We start from the raw sequence: 17,721 nt of genomic DNA on the forward strand, positions 1-17,721 counted from the left end.
ATAGGGCATATGACGGGCGTGGACAGCGTCAGACGTTGAGTGATCACTGTAGGACGCCTAGACGCCAGGTTCTCGTATAGGACAGTATTATTGGCCCCTGGCAGGGTTTGAGAGGTGCCTCATCGTAGTTCCACTCGGCCAGCTGGTCGATTCGTGCAATATACAGACATTTATGACACTGGGCTAGATGTACGCATACTCATCTTCATGGTTCCAGTCGACCTTGTCTCTCCATCTCAGGGAAGGATCGTCGTATTGTGCATCAAGCACATCGTAACCCCTTCATATTTACGCCTGTCATCTTGAGCCTGTCATCTGGGGGTAAGTATCAGATTCCCTGCAACTTTTTCTTTATACCGTCCCCTTGTTCGAAGACTAGCAGCTGCCGCACTAGCGGTTACCATCCCGTGCGTGGGTTGCCCTTAACAACACAATACAAACTTCTGCGTTTGGAGTGATGCCGTGACCAGGAAGCATGGACTGCCGATGACTGTTTGCAGCAGTGAATCTCAGTTCTGCACTACGATAAAAGACCATTATCAGCGAGTATGGCCGTGACCTGAGGAGTGGTCCCACCCTTCCAATGTTTTGGGGAGGCGCAGCGGTGTTACTTCTGTATCCATGGCGTAGGGGGCCATCGGATATGGTCCAAGTCATATGGTCCAGTTAACGGCTAGCAGTGATTGAGGGAACTCTGGTGGCACAACAGTACACCACAGATATCCTGGGGTCCTAGTGCGTTACATCTCATGTGACAGTACACAGTGCCACTTTTCAACATGACAACGCTCGTTTAGACATGGTAAGTGTCTTTACGAACTGTCTTCGTGGTGGTGAGGTACTCCCATGGCCAACAACATTATCGTACTCTGTCACCTACAGAACGTGTGTACGACCAACCGGGACGTCAACTACGTCCCAGTGATAGTATCCTAAATATCAACACAGTTGTAGGCCAGCTTGGGTCAGGAGAGAATACAAAGGTTTCACGACACCTTTCCAAACCCAATCAAGGCATTCGTCCAAACCACAGGGGGTGCAAAGTCACACTGATAAACAGGTTCATACTGCCTGGTTTTTTGTAAATTTCACTCGAGTTTTTAATCACTGAAATAACATCGTAAACCATCTGAGAGCAAGAAGTATCATTTCACTTCACCATCCCCTTCTAGACGTCTCACATTTAGGTCAGGCAATGTATTTTTTTGTTCTGGTGCGTTGTCTTAATCACCTCGCAACGTGTCATCCATCTGCTTTGATCGATACCAAAAGCCGACAGCATACAGTAGATTCACAAACATTACCAAGATGTATTGTAGACGGTAGGGTTTGCTTTGAAGATTGATAGAGACTTTTGTTTGTAGATATGTTTCCTTTTGATTGTTACGCAATTCACTGAACTGTTCTGGTACACGCTCTCTGCTGAGAATGGGTGGGTACGGGATAGAAGGGGAAATAGAAATATGGAGCGAGCCGGTTTGAACTCTCTTTAACGGAATCGTGTAGAAATAATACCCCTTACAATGAGGTGACAAAAGTCTTCGAATACCTCCTAATATCGCGTCGGGCCTCCTTTCACCCAGCACAGTGAAACAACTCGAAATGGCATGGAATCAATAAATCGTTGGATGTCTTCTGCAGAAATACTGAGCCATGCTGCCTCTACAGCCGTCCATAGCTGCGAGAGTGTTGCCCGTGCAGGATTTTGTGCACGAAGTGACCTCTCGATTATGTCCCATAAATGTTCGAGGGGATTCATGTCGAGCGATCTGGGCTGCCAAATCATTTTCTCTAATTGTCCAGAACGTTCTTCAAACCAATCGCGAACAATTGTGGCCCGATGTCATCCACACAAATTCCACCATTGTCGAATGGCTGCAATTGAAGTAGCCAGAGGACCCAGTCTATTCCATGTAAACACAGCCCAACCATTATGAAGCCTCAACCAGCTTGCACACTGCCTTGTTGACAACTGGGTCGATGGCTTCAAGGAGCCTGCGCCACAATCGAACCCCAGCATCACCTGTTACCAACTGAAATCAGGACTCATCTGACCAGGCCACGTTTTCTCAGTCGTTTAGGTTCCAACCGATATGATCACGAGCCCGGTAGAGTCTCTGCTGGCACTCGCGTCGGCCGTCTGTTGTCATAGCCCATTAACGTTTTCAAAAATGGTTCAAATGGCTCTCAGCACTATGGGACTTAACTTCTGAGGTCACCAGTCCCCCAGAACTTAGAACTACTTAAACCTAACTAACCTAAGGACATCACACACATCCATGCCTGAGGCAGGATTCGAACCTGCGACCGTAGCGGTCGCGCGGTTCCAGACTGTAGCGCCTAGAGCCGCTCGGCCACCTCGGACGGCGCCCATTACGTCCTTCCGGATATGTTCGTCGTACGTCCCACATTGATTTCTGCGGTTATTTCACGTAGTGTTGCTTGTCTGGTAGCACTGACAATTCCACGTAAACGCTACTCCTCTCGGTCGTTAAGTGAAGGCCGTCGGCCGCTGCGTTGTCCATGGTGAGGCGTAATGCCTAAAATATGGTATTCTCGACCCACTCTTGACCTCAGAATATTAAATTCTCTCACGATCGCCGAAATGGAATGTCCCACGCATCTAGCTCCAGCTACCATTCCCGTTTCAAAGTGTGTTAATTCTCGAGATGCGTAATCGTGCCAGAAACTTTTTCAAGTGAGCCACCTGAGTGTAAATGACAGATTCGCCAATGCACTGCCCTCTTATACCTTGTGTACGCGAAACTACCGCCATCTGTACGTGTCAGTATCGGTAGCCCATGACTTTGTCACCGGCAGCAGTGGGATCGTGACATATGGGCGCGTCGAGTAGAGGTGTAACAGAAGGAAGTCGCGCCCTCGCTCAGCAGTTCTCCGACCGCCGCCCTGGCCGAGTGGATACGGCGCGACACGTTCGACCATTAGTGAACACGGCGGAGCCTGCGCCGGCACGTCCCAGGCGTCGCGAACAGCTGACGGCGGCAGGGAAACATTGTAACCCCTGGCGACCCGGGACACGACCCTCGTTATCCAACACGGCGAAAGCGAGCGAAGGGGAAGTTTGCACAAAAGCCAGAGTCAATTGTCTGGTAAACGCACTCATTTCCATCCTAACTCTCCGTGCACTGCTTCACACGATACGATCTGGCTCACGAATTGAGTGCCATATATGTAACCACATCACACAGTTTTCTTTTAGTTACTTTTTTTTCTCCAATATACTCCTAATTTCGCACATATGGCATCCGCAGCTACAGAAGAGGTGGTCATACAGTTGTAGTTACCACCCCGAAAAATACGAACAGTGACTATCAGCTCTTTAAAATCACCATTCATTGCGAACAGTTGACTATTCACTCTTTACAATCACTCTTCAATGCGACTTATTCCCAGCGATGGATTACTTGGTGTATACTTTTCTTGTAGGAGCCTGCAATGTGGCTGCTGACAAACGATCCACTTTGGAAATAACAATAGTATCCTCAGCAAATCACAGTTTGGATTTTAGAAGAGTTGTTCTACTGACAATCCATTTTACATGTTCACTGACCAAATTTTACAACCATTAAATAACATAACAGCGCCAGCTGGTATTTTCTGCTATCTGTCTAAGCCATTTGACTGTGTAAATCACTACATTCTGTTAGACAAAGTGAAGTTTCATGGCGATGATAGTACAGCCAAACAGTGGGTAATGTCGTATTTAACCAAAAGAAAGCAGAAATTTATAATTAGTAAGTGATTATAGCCTGGGGATGCAATTCTGATGGGGGAGAAATCACGTTTTGGTTTCTCCAGGGCTCAATATTAGGTCTACTATTGTTCCTCACATATGTAAACGAGATTCTGTCTAATACGCAACAAGGAGAAATAGTTCCTTTTGCAGATGACGCTACTATTGTAATCAGTCCAAGCACACGAATAGAAACAGATGAAAAAGTAAACAATGTTCTTAAAAGTGTCATCGACTGGTTTTCTGAGCATGGTCTCACCCTCAGTTTTAAAAATACACAACAAATTCGGTTCTACACATCTAGGTGTACTACGCCAGTGATAGTTGTAACATATGGTGAGGAAATAATAAACAGGGTGGAAACGTCAGAATTCTTAGATGTTCACATTCATGAGAATTTAAACTGGAAAATACACATTTTGGAACTCCTATAGCAATTTAGTTCAGTCATATACGCACTTACAAACATTGCAGATTTCGGGGAGAGAAAAATATCATATTTTCATTCAATAAAGTTGTATGGAATAATTTTCTAGGGTAACTCATCTTTAAGAAAGAAAATCTGTAAGAGTAATAAACTGATCAGCCAGAACATTATGATCACCTACCTAATAGCCGGTATGTCTACATTCCACACGGGTAGCAGTGGCGACGTGTCGTGGAATGGAATCAATGACGCCTTGGTAGGTCGCTGGAGGGAGTTGGGACCACATCTGCACACTCAAGTCACCTAATTCCCGTAAATTCTGGGTAGGGGGGGGGGGGGGGTGATGAACTCTGACGCCAAGTTTAATCACATCCCAGGTGTGTTCGTTCAGGTTTAGAAAAAAATTGGAAATTGGTGGTAAGTTCTATGGGACCAAACTGCTAAGGTCATCGGCCCCTAGGCTTACACATTACTTAATCTAACTTAAACTAACTTCCGCTAAGGACAACACACACACCCATGCCCAAGGGAGGACTCGGACCTCCAACATGGGGAGCCACGCGAACCGTGGAACCGTGGCAAGGCACCCTAGGCCGCACGGCTACCCCACGTGGCTCAGGTTTAGATCTGAAGAGCTGGGAGTGGGGAAGGAGGGGCCAGCACATCAGTTGTAACTCACCATTGTGTTCCTTGAACCATTCTATCACAATCCTGTCCTTGTGGCATGGCGCGTTATCTTGTTGAAAAATGCCACTACCATCGAGAAAAATGATCATCAAGAATGGGTGTATGTGGACTGCAACCAGTCTACGATACTTCTTGATTGTCATGGTCCTTGAAAGAGCTCCACTGGACCCCTGTATGCCCACGTGAGTGTTCCCCTGAGCATAACAGGGCAGCCACCAGCTTATCACCGTCCCGCAGTACAGGTGTCAAGGAGCTGTTCCCCAGGAAGGCGACGGATTCAGGCCGTACCATCGGCACGATGAAGAAGGTATCAGGATTTGTCAGACCACGTAACGCTCTGACACTGCGCCAACGCCCACTATTGATCAAGTGCCCGATTCAGACGTAGTTCCTGATGTCCTGGTGTTAACATTGGCACGACGGGAATCAACATAATTTGAATAAGGAATGGTAGTTGGAGTTACACGCATGGGACAGTCCATTTCGGCAATTGTTAGGAATTCTGTATTCCGAGACGAACAGTGTCAAGATTGTGCCGAGAATACCAAATTCCATGCATTATCTCTCACCACGGACAACGAAGTAGCAGACGGCCTTTACTTAACGATCGAGAGCAGTGCTGTTAGCATAGAAACGGCAAAAATCAACATGAGACGTATGACGAACGTGTCCATTAGGACAGTGAGCTGAAATTTTGGGTTAATGGGCTATGGCAGCAGACAACCGACGGCATTGCGTTTACTAACAGCACGACATCGCCTGCAGCGCCTCTCCTGGGCCCATGGCCATATTGGTTGGAACCTAGACGACTGAAAAATCGTGGTCTGGTCAGATGAGCTCCGATTTCAGTTGGTAAGAGACGATGATAGAGTTCGAGTGTGGCGCAGACCCCACGAAGCCATGAACTAAGGTTGTCAACAAGGCATTGTGCAAGATAGTGGTGGCTCCTTAACGATGCAGGCTGTGTTTACAGGGAATGGTCTATGTCCTCTAGTCAAGTTTAACCAATCACTGACAAAAAATGGCTATGTTCGGTTACCTGTAGACCATTTGCAGCGATTCACGGACTTCATGCTCCCAAACAACGATGGAATTTTTATGGACGACAATGCGCCATGTCACCGGGCCACAGAAGTTCGCAATAGGCTTGAAGAACATTTCGAACAATTCGAGAGAATAATTTGGCCACCCAGATCGCCAGACACGAATTGCATCTAACAGTTATGGAACGTAATCGAGAGGGCAGTTCGTCAACAAAATCTTTCAATGACAACATTTTCGCAGTTACGGACGGCTATAAAGGCTCACTATTCCTGCAGAGTCCATACCACGTCGAGTTGTGCAGTATGCCGTGCAAATGGACGTCCAACGCGATATTAGGATCCCGTAACTTTTCTCACCTCATTGTAAACTGTTAGCAGACCCAAAACACACCCGGTATCAGATTCCCCGATGTTTTATTTTAGTTTTACCCAGCGTAGAGAAATTTTAAATATTTCCTGGTGTTCACGACATATCCGGCTGAATACCCGAGGAATATTCAGAAACCTTGCCCGATGCTGGCTACTCAGTACTTGTTCATGGTGATTGGGCGACTAAAGAAGTCATCTTGAACGTCCTGGAACAGTTACTGGTGTACGCAGAATTGTCTATTCACTTTTATTTATTAATCTATTTCATCCTACGAAGTCGTTACCGCTGCTGGCTCGGTTCAGTGGTCTTTGTGAATGTGTGTCACGGAACCCAGGGCACGGTGACCTATGTCATGGTAACTCGAGTCCCATGAAAACGTATTTAATTTGGAGAGCCATAAACAGTTATGCAATTATTATTTTATCTCAAATGTCGTGTTTTGATTTATCCCAAACCCTCTTCGAATCATAACGCGACTCCTACTGTGATAAACAAGCGACCACTTGCTAACGGGATACGGGCAGAAACCGGTAGTGAAAATACAGGTGGACAGAAATATGGAAATACTACCATGCCTAATACGGCGTAGGAAATCCGTTGGCGTTAATAACAGAGTGTAGTCGTCGGGAATGAGGTCCTGTATAGTTTTCTTCCTGCAAAATAGGGGCACGATTAGGTAACGCTGATAGAGATGGATGGCTATCACGCACCCTTCTCTCCAAAGTAGACTAGGTAGGCTCAACAATATTGATATCTGTCGGTGGTAATGCAGACGCGACAATTCATCTCATTGTCACAAACCAATCCTGGACGATTCGAGCTGTGTGAACAGGGGTCGTATCATCTTGGAACCAGCACTGAACCATGGGTTGGACGTGATCAGCGCTAATTATTACATGATTCTTGACAGAAACGCAACCTTGCAGAGCACTCAGGGGGCCCATGGAACACGACAATATGGCTGCTCAAGTCACCACTGAATCCCTCCCATTTTCCACTCTTGGGACGTAATCTCGGCCAGAAGTCTGAAACAGTGTGAAACAAGACTTATCCGACCAAGTGACTTTCTTCCATTGCTCCATAGCCTAGGCAGGCTTTACGGTTCTGGGACGCGTTTTCCTCTTACGGGCATCTGAATTACTGATGACTGGTTTTAGAATTCCAGCTTGTCCTGCAATTGCCTACTTAGGGAGCTATTTTCGTGTTGATTTGGTGCTGACAGGTTTAGCGACTCTTGACATTTAGATCTGCAATGACTTTTACAGCTGTCGTCATCGTATTTTTCGTCACTGTACTTTTCAGTGACCGTCTGTCACCATCACTCAACACATACTTTCGTTCACCTTGTGAATAAGCGTTAATGATTTTCTGCTTTCCTTAAATGCGGTACGTGTCATCGATACGATGCCTCTTGAAACACAGGAGTACACATCATACGTTCGAATTCAATTAGCTCCAACACAATGAATCACATCTACACAGAACAATGTTCTGACCATGACTGATACTTGCCACGTATTGAGAAGATTGCACGGATATCTTTCGTGGACAAGTACAATAGCACAATTTGCAGGATTTTCTAGCATCTGAATTTAATTTCGAGCATAGGTCTCTCGCGGTCTTTCTATAGTTTTGTCCATCCACTGTACGTCTTCCATTCTAGTTTGTTCACGAACTCGTTTTACATATACGTGTAGGGACCTGAGAAAGTAGTTTACACCTGTTGTTCCATGGTAAGATCATTGCGTAACAAGAATTGCGCATTGTCAGAAAAGAGTACATGTTCCGTGATTCCTGCAGCCGCATTTGTGGTGCGGTACGAAGAAAGGGTTTATCATAGAGCGGAAGTGAAATAGCGCGGCAACTTGAAACGTTACTTCAAGGTGAAAATACGTTGAACAGTGCGATTCTGGTGGGACAAACCTCCAAGCTGCACACAGATTCTTCGTGAAATTCAGGAAGTATATTGCTCCTTACAAGGTGAACTGACCAACAAATAACAATCACAATCACGACTGAAAAATTCAGCTATGTATACTCAAGTACAACTTCACAAACTGAACATCAAAATATAAACGATAATCAATAAACAAACTCATAGTGACTGGAATAACAACACAAAGTGAAAACTTACCTGTGCAATCAAAACGGATTGGACACGTTTTACAAGTAATGTTTTATTCGAATTTGTTTATACCACTAGCTCTTAAGTATTTTCTGCTCCTCTTCCAACTCAGTGTATATGTACACTATGTGATCAAACGTATCCAGACACCTGGTTGAAAATGACAGAAGTTCGTAGCGCCCTCCATTGGTAATGCTGGAATTCAATACGGTGTTGGGCCACCTTTGGCCTTGATGACAGCTTCCACTCTCGCAGATATACGTTCAATCAACAGCTGGAAGGTTTCTTGGGGAATGACAGCCCATTCTTCACGGAGTGCTGCACTGAGAAGAGGTATCTATGTCGGTCGGTGAGACCTCACACGAAGTCGGCGTTCCAAAACATCCCAAAGGTGTTCTATAGCGTTCAGGTAAGGACTCTGTGCAGGCCAGTCCCTTACAGGGATGTAATTGTCATGTAACAACTCCGTCACAGGTCGTGCATTATGAACAGGTGCTGGGTCGTGTTGAAAGATGCAATCGCCATCCCAGAATTGCTCTTCAACAGTGGGAAGCAAGAAGGTGCTTAAAACATCAACGTGGGCCTGTGCTGTGGCAGTGCCACGCAGAACAACGAGGGGTGCGAGCCCCCTCCATGAAAAACATGACCACACCGTAACACCACCGCCTCCGAATATGCTGTTGACACAACACACGCTGGCAGATGACGTTTACCGGTCACTCACCATACCCACACTATGCCATCGGTTCGCCTCATTGTGTACCGTGATTCGGCAATCCACACAACGTTTTTCCACTGTTCAGTCGTCCAATGTTTACGCTCCTTACACCAAGCGAGGCGTCATTTGGCATTTAGCGGCGTGATGTGTTGCTTATGAGCAACCACTCGACCATGAAATCCAAGTTTTCTCACCTCCCGCCTAACTGTCATAGTATTTGCGGTGGATTCTGATGCAGTTTGGAATTCCTTTGTGAGATGGTCTGGATAGATGTCGGCCTATTACACATTACGACCCTCTTCAACTGTCGGCGGTCTCTGTCAGTCAACAGACGAGGTTCGGGGAGGGTCAGATCGTGCTCTCTCACGATATTTAATGACTATTGAGGTCGCTGATACGGAGTACCTGGCAGCACAGTGCACCTAATACGAAAAATGTATGTTTTTGGGGGTTGTACGGATACGTTTGATCACATAGTGTATTAGTACACTAACATAGGTTGAATCAATGACTTTTTTAATTTACCTAGTCTGCGATTTGCTGAATTGTTCGTAGATGAAGAGGAAACCAGAAACCGGTATTCCTTCGTTTATTAATCCATTGTTTATGCGTTTCGACGTTACCCATCATGAATCCCGGTTCAGATAAAAACCAGAGTTACACACTGATGGCTGTTGCAAGTCAACCACGTAACTTTGTAATGCTCTTGTTTTTATCTTAACCAGGATTCTGATTATGGCTAACGCCGAAACGCGTAAACAGTGGATTAATGAATGAAGGAATATGGCTTATGGCTCTCTTGCATTGAAGTTCCTTCATCTGCGACCAATTCAGCATACTGCAAACTATGGAAATTATTCACCATAGTTGCCTCCCTCCTGGGTGCTTTCCTGGCACACATTTAATGCCTTTTTTATGAAGGGCTGTTAGTGTTAGTTTCATTAAAACCGAGTCAATCGCTTTCTTAAACTGTATGAATCCTACGCAAATTGGTAATTTTTACTCAATACCTTGTAGCATAATTTAGTACACTGTTTTCAAATGTACTGTTGTGCTGCACCCACATACAGACAACTGGTTCTCTTATCTGCTTTCAAATCAAATATTTATCTATGCCATTGCTGATAATTTTGGTGAGTATCTAGTACATTACGGAAAGAAGGTTGTGACAGGACTATACCCTTTTATTTCCCGTCTGACTCCTTCCCCGTAAAGTAGAACCATCGCACACACTTACTGGAAATAACACTATGTCGTCTATCAGTAAATTTCCTAACCTTATTGCTAAGCTTCTAATGAAGAGAAGTTTTCTTTTCAACGGGGTTTTAAGGAACTCAAACAGCAGCCATATGCCTCTTGGAAAGGCATGGTGTGCCCCACAACAGCGGTACCCGATCGTTAAGTTCCCAGAAGCTACTGAACTCGCGTGACTGTATCGAGCCGAGAAACTTTAGAGGAGGAATGTCCTATATTCTTCTCTCACAGACACGCTAATTTTTCATAAGATTATTTTTATTTTACTTTGTAACCATAGGTTACCAAAAGTACCAACAGTCTCAAAATTAACAAAAAGAGTGAAAATTGTAAGTTCCACTTCATATATCATAACTTCTAGTCATATACAAAGAGTTTAAAAACGTGTCACATATTCAATACGACGCAAGTGTATTATTACTGTACGGAAACCAATACCTATTCAGGTACGGGCTGCTTTACTTGCGACGAGTAATATTAATTTTATTTATGGACGAGCCAAGCTTCACAGGAAATGAGACAACAAATTACCACAGTACACACATGTGGCCAGATGCAGATTCTCGAGCAATCGTGCATGTGAGGCATCACTATAGCTTCAGTACCTATGTATGGTCAGGAACTGACGGTAATAGCGTCATAGGAAGATGAGCTTTTCTAAACAGGTTAACAGGTGCCGTGTATCAGCAATTTATGCGTGGTTAATTACCAACGTTGTTGGAGAACGTTACCCTTGCAAAAAGACAACGACTGTGGTTTACACACGAAGAGTACCACCCCATTTTCTACGGATTGTGCGACAGTCTTCACCGCAACGTTTCATGGGTGATGGATTGATCGAAGAGATCCGGTAGCATAGTTTCCCCACTGATCGGACCTGAATGCGTTGGATTTCTGGCCATGAGGACATTCAGAGGTGTTGAAGTATGTCCACCCAGTAAACAATGTACAGACGTCACAGCAGCCTGTGACCAGTGCATGTGACACAATGCAAATGGAGCTAGGTGCGCTTGAAAGATCGCCTAGTAAACGTGGGCTCTGAAATGCATACCTTAAGAACTATGAGCACCTGTTCAGTAGAAGAGATGTGTTTCAGAGTAGCGAAGACGAACAAGTACTCATAGCTCTTAGGGTATGCATTTCTGACTCCTTGTTTATTAGACAGTTTTTTCCTGTTTTGATTCATACTACCATTTCTAAAAGTAGCGAACCCTACAATCTTAGCAACAACAGTAACAGTACAGATATTCCACTGTCAGAGGTATCCAGAAAGGTTTTCGCTTATAGCTTCCGACTCGATCGTTTCCGGAGCAGGGTCACTTGCCTCAGACTGATACGTTTACTCTCCTCCATCATCCCTGAAAGTTTGTAACATCATCACGGAATCAGGGTGTCTCTCCTACGAGTCGCAGGAGTTCTCTGGGGTTTCGGCAGACATTTGCCATTTCTTTTTTTTTTTTGCAATGTGAAGCTGCAGTCACCCAAATAAATACTACCAATCAAGTCTTTCATGCAATGTCCAGTGCTGACAGAGAGCGTCGGTGTGTTTCCCGTTAAGACAAAAATGATTTTCAAAGCAGGATTTTACGTTGCCATTAGATTGAGCGGTCCCGAATTAGTGTAGTGCGATATTCGTTTTGTTGATACGTATTAACGACGACAGTAGAACAGGAAGAATAATCAGTACGACAGCAACTATTACTAAACAGCGCTGCCGTGTGGCGGTAGCAGCTGTTAAGTTTATACGTTTGTATGCAGCGCTGTACGCCCTCTGTAAGAGAGTCGTTGGCTGGTCGGACTCGCAGTTGGGAGTGAATAGCAGGCAGGATTCGAACGTGCGACCGTAGCGGTCGCTCGGTTCCAGACTGTAGCGCCTAGAACCGCACGGCCACTCCGGCCGGCGAGCAGCGATGGAGGTTGGAAGTTTATAGCAGTGATGCGGAGGTTAGAGATCTGAAGCGTTGGCACAAGCGGAAGTTCTGGACGTGTATCCGTCGTGGAAATGTAATATTATTGATGATTATATAATTTTTGGAACTGGATATAAGGGACGATTTTATAATTTTTTTAATTGGATGTCACATTATTAAGGTAAAATTTGCTAAATACATTGTTTTCTCTGCAACAAAATCTTTCCTTTTCTAACCACATGCCTATTAGTAGTTAGAGCCTACAGTAGTGACAATCTATGATTTAGCTGGCTGTATTGGTGCTTGTTGTATCGCATTAGTTCGTGCAACCAAGATGTTCTGCGAGGTAAGTGTCTTATCAAATGTAGAGGTTATTGTTAGGATTTCTTCTAATTCAGGGCCATTCTTTTGAGTTAATTATTTGAGCAGTCAGATTGCGTTTGAGCTGTATTTGTCAGGAATAATTTTGTAGGTCAGATATGAAATGATAAAGACAAGCAAAGAGACAGTACGTCAGTTTCAGTCAGCAGTTTCAGAATTAAATAACGTGGAAGTTTCACCGTCTCAGTTATTTCAGTTTAAGTAAAAATACATATTAAAGCTTTACAGTCAGCGCGGGATAGGGCGGTAAAGTCACCATTTGAGTACTGCTTATTCTTCGAGTTTTACTGTCCCTATTAACACTTTATGTCGGCAATGGGCGTCGTATGGAAGACTCGATGAGCGAGATTTGTTTGTGGTGACTCCAACTACCTTGTGCAAAATCTAAACTGCAAATATCTGCCGAAACACCAGAGAAAATTCGCCCGACGATCCATAGGAGAGAGACCCTTTGTTAACAACTCGGGGGAAATGAATGAACGTGTGGGAGCATGTTGCGAGAGGTATAGTATTCGAGCACAGAAAGCGGAACGTCACTTGGATCGAGGTCAGCTAGACTAAAGCGCCAACTGGGGCTGGCCCCGCAACACGAAGGTGTTGCAGGAAAGGGAAAAGGTGTGTCAATCAGAACTGTTACGGTGCACTGTGATGGCGTTCTTCATTACAATGTGGTCAGAAAACACCATCTGGGTGACTTACACGTGGCAGAATCAGTGGAAAACTCGAAGAAGGAGGAACTGTGAAGAGCGTAGCCCAGGAATTTGGTATTGCCCACAGTAATGATTCACGTGCATTGGGAGAGTGAGGGAGGGCTGCTGACCGGAAGAGAGAAGGTGGTCGACCATGATGAACTGTAGCAGCAGACGACCGCTAGACTGGGCAGCAAGGCAAAAAGAGACCTACTTTAAAAAAACGGGCTCAACTGCAACCATATTTAACAGGATTGCGAGTCACATATCCTCGCAACAGTGGCACGGTGGCTACAGGAGGGGGGAGGGGGGGAGGGTAGTACGTTGTGTTCTGATAATACCCGTACATCCGGACCAACTGAATAGGGGTCGCATGCTTCTCATGGATGGTTAGTTGGTTGGTTCGCTGATTTGGGGGAGGGGAACAAACAGCGAAGTCATCGGTCCCATCGAGTTAGGGAAGTATGGGGAAGAAAATCGGCCGTGCCCTTTCAAAGGAACCATTCCGGTACCCGTTTGAACTAATTCGGGGGAATCATGGAAAACCTACACCAGGATGGCCAGACGCGGGTTTGAACCGCCGCCCTGTCGAATGAAAGTCAGTGTGCTAACTACTGCGCCACCTCGCTCGGTGACACGCGGCACAGATCCGGCCAGTGATCAATTTCAATCCGGCCTGCGGGAGACAGAGCGAAGCACTTTCTGTTGTGCTATAGTGGTTTCGGCCGTTTTGTGCAGTGAAACACATACGATTCGCGCATATCATCTGCTGTGGTAGAAATGTCACAGGGTAATTAAGGGGTCCTCACACATTCAATATTATTGTTTATACGTCAGTGTAGTGACCGTCTGAGCGCAAATATGAATACTAGAAGTTTTGAGGTATAGTATTGAAGCCGAGCGAAATATTCTCAGTATTACCAATAACTATTCGCCATTTTATTGTTCGCGTTTTTCTAGAGTGGCCGCTGTATAATGCAGCTGATGTATGCTAACGAGGAGAAGACAGCAAGTGCCATAACCTGATTCCTCAGAAACGTCGCTCAGTGGAAGAAGAGTGAAAATGAGCGAATCCGTGTCTCCGCTTATCCGTAGATACTCGACAGTTTCTAAGAAAACACCATCAAAGTTTTCGACACAATGTACGAGATGCCTTTCATTGCGCGATAACGTCAGCTGAATAGTGGCACTGCATTGGTTTTGTTTATATATTTATTTTTCATTTATCTTCCCATGTACGTAGAAGGTTACTACACAAATGTTTGTCGTCGAGTTAGGGGATACAATAGCTTTATATTATTGTAAAATGAAAACTGAGTTTCACAATAAGTGTCACATTTATTACATAATGTATGTGTGCATGGTGTTTTGCAGGGCTTAAAATCTTTTTAAATTCACATTTTCTTACGTTTCTCCATTATATCAGTTCTTAACTCTTAGATGTTATTCGTATGTTTATTCTCCAGGAATATTTGGTTCGTTCTCACGGATCATACCCATTGTAGAAACACTCGCAACATTGAAATTCCGAACACCATGACCAACGCGCGAAGGCAGGTTTGCCACAGCACGAGAAATTATCTCAGTCGAGAAAGAAGCGTCGTTAATACTCCTGAAGACTTCACGCGTTGGCAGTAATTTCGCAGCAATCGATGCATAACGGATCACTTTACCGAAAACTGGCACTTGCAAGTGATTGTGAATTTCACCAAAAAGAATTTCAAACAATTTTCTCATTCATTTATCGTTACTGTTTCTTTTTTTTAAATCACTCACAAGACATACAATTACTTGACGAACAAGGACAGCCGCCGCTGTGGCCGAGCGGTTCTAGGTGCTTCAGTCCGGAACCGCGCTGCTGCTGCGGTCGCAGGTTCGAACCCTGCCTCGTGCGAGGATGTGTGTGAAGTCCTTAGGTTAGTTAGGTTTAAGAACTTCTAAGTCTAGGGGACTGATGACCTCAGATGTTAAGTCCCATAGTGCTTAGAGCCATTTGAACCATTTGAATAAGGACAACCTTTTTTGAATATACACTGGAAAACATTCGTGTAGTAATCCTCCACGGACATGGGCAGATCAATGAAAAACAAAAATAAAAATAATAATCCAGTTTCGAATACGGGCGCAAAAGCATGAAACCGCGATTCTGTCCACTGTGCCACCGTGTCGGTTGAACTATTTACGCGCCAAAAGGGACATAAACTATCTCGAAAACTTTGACCGGCATTTTTGCAAATATGATCGAATATCTACCGATAGGCCGAGACTCGGTTATTTTGACCATTCTTCCACTGAGCGGAATTTCTGAGAAGTCGGATTATCGCTCGTCTCCTCGTAAGTACAAGCGATTTAGACTTTCAAACTTTTTAAATGAACAAAGAAATCACGGTTTGTTTGATACAGTGGTACAGATAGAATGTATGGGTATTGTGATCAGCTACCAAAAGTGTATTTGGACAAATATTTAAGAAATGGTGGCTAATAATATTTGTGGACATTAAGACACTAAATTTCTAACACTCTAATGACATATCTGTGGCCAAAGTCGCAAAGTTAGCCGGCCGGTGTGGGCGAGCGGTTCTAGGTGCTTCAGTACAGAATCGCAGGACCGCTACGGTCGCAGGTTCGAATCCTGCCTCGGGCAAGGATGTGTGTGATGTCCTTAGGTTGGTTAGGTTTAAGTACTTCTAAGTCTAGAGGACTGGTGACCTCAGAAGTTAAGTCCCATAGTGCTCAGAGTAATTTTTTTTTTTTTTTTTTTTTTTTTTTGTCGCAAAGTTACCCCTACCCTAATTGCTTGTCGACTGTAACTGCATATCTCATTGCCGTATTTTGTGTTTTGTACGCTTTCTCGTATTAACACCAGTAAAGAATTCTTGTCTTTTATGGACGTATTACAACACTGCATCTGTTCAAACTGAAAGTAATTTGAAATAAATTAGCTGCAACCAGATGCTTTTATAGGCGTTTACTTTTTCGATAATGACATTTCGACATCCCTGCATCCCATTTTCAGATGTTTACATTTATTTATATGTCCTAAACGATGTTTCTCTACGAAAGGCGTTGCAGAAGTTTGCAACGGAAGTTTTTAAGACACCTATCGTAATACGTCGAAGACACTCCTCTCGGAGTCTCGGTGCTGTCTTCTGCTTATTTTCGTACCCTCATAATAGACACGAAAATCGCCGGCATAGTGGCACAAGTCAGCCTATGTAACTACGTACCACTTCACGGCTTAGCCCTAATGAATGTTCTTCATTGTCGAGAAACAGTGTTGTATCTTCCACTGTTGAAATCGCTGTATGGACAAACCCCGTAGGCCGATTAAAAAATAAAATTATTAACACAGCGGAAGTAAGTAAACAATGTTCACGACACGTAAAAACTGTAAATATCTGAAGATGAGGTGAAGCGTCCAAAAACGCGTGTTTTGAGGCATAATTTATTGAAGTGCGTGTCGGAAAAGTGGTGTCGTACATACTAGTGTGTTACACCGTACACAATAATGACTCGGTCGGTATAGTTTTGACTTTATGCGCAGAGACCTCTGCAATCGCGTCACGTGGCGAATTATGTGAATGAAGCCTGCGGGACACCAAAAGTTGCCCATGTCTGCCGCATTGACTTACACAAATATTTTTGAGTATTACATTCTGTTATATTCAATTTTGTCTTTTCATTTTATGCGTTTATTTTAAACATGTAACAATTTAGCGTTTCTAGCCATTTTTAACCGGGAAAAGGAAAAAAAAACACTGATAATTATAATAAGTCTAACAGTCGCTTCTATACTGCTGTTTGAACATTTTAATCAACCAAGTACATATTTCACGTCGAGTATTCGATCAAGTGAGGTAACAGGTACGACACACCTAACTACGTCATCAGACACTGAACTTCGTCGCGGGAGCACCAGTTGACGCGGGTCTTTGCGTTTCATAGAGAATGCTCTCAGCTAGCAGGAGCACTGCACATAAAAGCCAATGGTCTGTGTTCGAATCCTTCTCCAGTACACGGGTTTGATTTTCAGCAAGTTTCACCACAGAGTGCACTTGGCTGCAGAGCTGAAAAAGTCATTGTATGTGGGAACACCCCGCATTCGGCCAAATAATCCAACAACATTACTTGCGTAAATCGAACTACGCGCCATTATGTAAAAAGACAACAACACATAGTAACTAGCATGCTACAAGTGTTATACACTATGTGATCAGATGTATCCGGATACCTGGCTGAAAATGACTTACAAGTTCGCGGCGCCCTCCATCGGTAATGCTGGAATTCAATATGGTGCTGGCTCACTCTTTGCCTTGATGACAGCTTCCACTCTCGCAGGCATACTTTCAATCAGGTGCTGGAA

This window comes from Schistocerca americana, chromosome 3 (genome assembly GCF_021461395.2).
Source record: "Schistocerca americana isolate TAMUIC-IGC-003095 chromosome 3, iqSchAmer2.1, whole genome shotgun sequence".
Taxonomy (NCBI): domain Eukaryota; kingdom Metazoa; phylum Arthropoda; class Insecta; order Orthoptera; family Acrididae; genus Schistocerca; species Schistocerca americana.